Source organism: Diceros bicornis, unplaced genomic scaffold (assembly GCF_020826845.1).
Source record: "Diceros bicornis minor isolate mBicDic1 unplaced genomic scaffold, mDicBic1.mat.cur scaffold_90_ctg1, whole genome shotgun sequence".
NCBI classification, from domain to species: domain Eukaryota; kingdom Metazoa; phylum Chordata; class Mammalia; order Perissodactyla; family Rhinocerotidae; genus Diceros; species Diceros bicornis.
Genome location: NW_026691791.1, coordinates 1,293,942 through 1,298,489, shown reverse-complemented (window position 1 = coordinate 1,298,489; position 4,548 = coordinate 1,293,942). Strand labels below are relative to the sequence as shown.

General features: G+C 50.2%; 1 long non-coding RNA gene across 2 annotated transcripts; it reads left to right on the top strand.

Moving 5' to 3' along the window:
* The first annotated feature begins 956 nt into the window (after nt 1-956).
* On the top strand, nt 957-4,028 carry LOC131403810 (uncharacterized). Of its 2 annotated transcripts, none has more exons than XR_009219546.1 (3): nt 957-1,018; nt 1,759-1,850; nt 3,927-4,028. It is a non-coding gene; the product is annotated as an uncharacterized LOC131403810 (long non-coding RNA). The 2 variants fall into 2 exon arrangements; XR_009219545.1 differs by lacking the exon at nt 3,927-4,028 and adding an exon at nt 3,813-3,860.
* Nucleotides 4,029-4,548: the final 520 nt, after the last annotated feature.

Below are 4,548 nucleotides of genomic sequence, written 5' to 3'. Positions count from 1 at the left end.
TTAACTTCTGATGCATGAGACAATTCATGGGCTTCAGATTTTGCTAGGGGACATCTCTCTTGGGCTTGAACATATACACAGTCCCTCATATACACAGTATGTCTGGAAGGATAGAGGAGGAAAGGATGTTTATCTCTGTGCAAAAGTACCGGGAGACAGTGGTAGAGTGAGAATATTTGAAGTTTTCTTATACGTGGATCTACGACGTAGGCCTCCCTCCCCCCAGATTTTTAAAATTAAAATAGCGTTATATCCTTATCTACTGGCTTGGAACAGCAAGTTCTAGAGAAATGTGAATATATGATCCGATTTTTTAACGAAATTATGAAAAGGAAACGCACAAAAAATTTAGAATTCTAAATATGGGCACATCATTCTATGAGGCTGTGTCAAGGTGGGGAAAGGAATGAAGAACAGCTGTTCAACATCCAGCTACCTGTACAGTCTAGGGGTCCACGGAAAGCCTCGCCTCCAACCAAGACCCTGGAGCTGATTTCCTCCTCCTGTAAAGTCGCCTTGAGTTATTCCAGCCACACCCCAGCCTCTTCCCTCTCCTGGAACTGGTCTCAGCCCACAACGTCTGGCCTGCCTCCCCCCACAGCCTGGTCCCGGCTCATTGCCTTGCCTGCACCCTTGTTCCCGCCCATAGAACCGCCTCCCCGGCCTGCTGTCACTCACAGCCTTGGCCCCGCCCACAGCCCGCCCCTAGAACTGGTTCCCGCACACTGCTCTGCCCCTAGATTTTGTCCCTGTCCCTAATGCTGACCCAGCCCGCTTTCCAGCTTCTCACTCACTCTAGAAACTAGACACCTCACCCTAGGCTGGGGTGCATGGCCTCGCCCCACCCGCGCCCTCAACCCGCAGCCCCCAAACGTTCGTCCTCCCCGAACGCCCGCCCGAGACCGGAACCGGACGCGCGGGTGGCGCCGTGGATGGAGCGGGCGTTCTTAGCGGTGTGTTCCGTCTTCTCGTTGCGGACCGAATTCCCCTGGACGTTCGCCCTCAGAGGCGGAGCTCGGTGAGCGGCGGGCGGTCCCGGCTCCAGTCGCGGTCCAGGGAGGGGCCTGGGCCGTGGGCAGCCCCGCCAGGGCTCGGCGTCTCTCCGTCCCCCCGCAGCCCCGTTTCCCCCGGGCTGTTCCCTCAGGGCCCCCGAGACGGCTGTTCCTCCTGGCTCCGGGCACCGCCGTCCCCTCCTCTGAGTCCCCGTCACCGTCCTCCGTGTGATTTTGTCCCCAGGGGGCTTTAGCCACTTCTGGAGGTGATGTTTGGGTCGTTACAAATGGGGCGCTCATGGCATCTAAGGGGGGAGGCAGGGATGCAGCTCAGCATCCTCCAGGGATCAGGACGGCCCGACAGAGAATTATCCAGCCCCAAATGTCAGTTGTGCCAAGGTTTGGAAACCTGCTCCAGGGCCTGAAAATCTCCCGAGCCCTGAATAAGTGTGGAAATTGTTGACAAGTCAGCGAGTCACTTATAGTGTCCCTAAATGACAAGCTTGTTTAAAGGGTCCAGAGTCACCAAAAAGTCTCTGTCCAGCCAAGTGAGTTGAGTGACTCAAGTGCACACAGCACGAAGCTGCTTTCTCCCATCTCGGGGAGCAGCAGGTGGCTGGATAGGAATCTGGAAAATCCAGCCACAGCCAACAGTTACAGTTAAATCAGTAAACACAAAAATAGAAAAGTGAATGGGGTTGGCCTTTCCATCCAACACCCTATAAAAGGCCTCAAAATCTTGTTTGTGCTTTTTATCCCCCCTCAGACATGAAAAGCATCCGTGGAGCTCAAGTTTGAGGTGAAACCAGGCTCAGGGTCCACCTGTCCTCGCTGATCCATGGATTTCTGTGTGACCAGGTGAGTACCCTGTGGACCTGGTACCAAGAGGTTCTGGCAGTCTCTGCTGTGCAGAAGACCTGCTAGTGAGCTTCCCTGGGCTCGGGTTGTCACCACCTGGAGTTACTGAGAGTGAAGGTATCTCGAGAAAAATTATTGATATTTGATGGATGGAAATATGGTAAGCTGTGTGTGGTTCTGTGTGGTAAATATTTCAGTAAGTACAGTTATATGCAAATAAGAACACATGAAACAAACTTAAATAACTGCAAATGTGTATTATAGTAGAAAATATAGATTTACTTGTATTGCATAATACTCAAAAGTCAGGATTTATATATAATATAAATACAGAAATGTTTTGCGTGTGTATGTAGTTATTAGAAGACATCCCATGAAATATTAGCAGGGATACTCAGCAACATTCCTTAGACCCATTCAATTTGATTTTTAAAGTCCTATGAATCCTCCACATAAATTTGAAATAAAAGAGCATTCAGGGAAAAAGATGATTTGAACGTCTTTGTATTAATAACAAATTTAAAATTGAATTTGCCAGTAGCCAGATATATTTGAGCATTTTTATCTTTATGACATTTCCAATCATTTGGAGGAGTACTAAGCAACACTGTAGATTGAAGGGAAGGGCAATAGTCTCCAAAAAGACTGTCCTCTCCAGCTTGCCTTCTAAAGGGAATTAACTTTGTTTCTTGAAACTTTTCTGAAATAACGGTCTGGTGATTCACGTTGCAGAGAATCTTGTTAAGTAATTTTGTATTTAGTTGTTGGCCTCTACTAATTGTGTGTGTATGTGTGTGTGCCTTTTTCATTCTAGCTTTCCTGTGATGTTCTTGAGGGGAATGTGTGCTTGTCATGCAATAGATAGTCTCTGAGTGTATAATTAATGGTGACCAACCATCGTCATTTATTTAGGACAGTGGGGTTTTCCAGGACACAGGATGTTTAGTGTTCAAACAAGGGCAGTCCTAGACAAACCGGGATGGTTCCTCATCTCATGAGCCAGGCCCTGGGACACATGCATGGGGACACGGAGAACCAGAGAGACCTTGTCCCACCTCCATGGAATTTACATTGTATTTGGGAATTTGGATTTTAGACAGTTAATGATGAGAGTGATGTGGGAGTTTGACACAAGGGAAATCAACATGAGGGGGCAGAGAAGCCCTCTTGAGAAGGACTGATATTTAACTTGAGAGCTAGAGTTGGGACTGGATTTAGCTGGTCGGAGGGTTAGACTGGAGTGAGGGTGTGGGAGTGTGTTCAAGAGAGCGTTTCAGGCAGAGGGACACGCATGAGGACACCCCTGAAGCAGAGAGCCTGGTGTGTCCATGAACTGAGAAGAAGGATGCCTGAGCCGAGTCAAAACAGGGGGAGAGGTGTGAGCCACACTGGCAAGGGGGGACAGGCAGGACCAGATCAGGGGTGACTTGGGACTCTGTTCTAAGACCAGTGGGAAGACTCTGGAGAGATGCGAGTAGAAGGATGATGTGATTAGCGTTTGGTCTAAGCATGTGGGTTAAAATGGACTTCATGGTTAAGAATGAAGACTTAATAGGCAAGATGGGAGGTGCTGGGAATAAGGTTAGGAATCAGATGATTGTTCCCTAGGCCTGAGTGATGGCTGTGGAGTAGTAAAGAAGTAGAAAGAAAAGACCATGGAGTGTAGAACCGAGAGAACATAATGATCCTTTCTTGCCTGCATGTGTCAGATGGCACAGGGCACTGACTGTTTTCGCTACTGTCTGTGCAGACCTGCAGGTGGCCCCTCACCCAGATCTGTGTGTTCACCCCTCTTTGCCACTCACAGGCCCCCCCTCCACATCCTAAAAGAAGTCAGGCCTTACTTGTTAGGAGGTTGTCTCACACGGGAGACGCCTAGAAGAGCCCCTGCAGGCATCAAAGCAGCCCCTTCAGCATTTCCATCACCGTCCTCCCTTCCCCTCTCTCGCTTTCCACACTCAGAATGACCCCTGCTCAGTATTCCACATCCCCATGATCTTCCTCCCCCAGGCTTGAGAAGCGTGGGGTAGCCACTGGCGTGGACATCATCTGCACCTTCCATTCTGACCCCCGCAGGTCCCAGGCTGGACAGAGAGTGACTCTACTGGGAGCTGAGCCATGAGACTCAATGCGTCACCCACATGGGCTCCTTCACCCTTGACTGGGGCAGCCTCTACTTCAGTGGTGAGGGGCTGTGCTACAGCCACGCTGTCTGTTCTGTGTTCCCTCCGTTGCTCTAAAGTGAGCTATGATCCATCTCTCTATCCTCCTGGTCTGGGTTCAGTCTTCTCATCACTGTGTGATCACTGTGTCCAGCCACCTTCCATGTTATTGCCTTCCCCCTGAACACCCCTCCACTCGTCCCCTCTGCTTTCCCCTCTGCTTTTCCCACAAAGGTCCCTACATCCTTTCTCTCCCTTATTCTTTATGTTCACCCCAACTCTTGCTCAGCTCCTCTCGCCTTCTCTCCACAGGTTACACCTATGGAGCCGTGGCTCCGACTACCACCAGTGAGTATTCCTGGCCCTGATCTCCTGTGTCCCGTCTGCATTTGTTGTTTGGGAGCCCTTGTTCTCCTTCATCTGCTGTCCTTGGTGAGGGAAGGACCTGGAAGGGCCCTAATTCCTCCCTTCTCTCCCTCCCGGGTTCTGGTGGAGAGTCCCAGCCCAGTGTGAGAAAGCCTTAGACACAGACATGT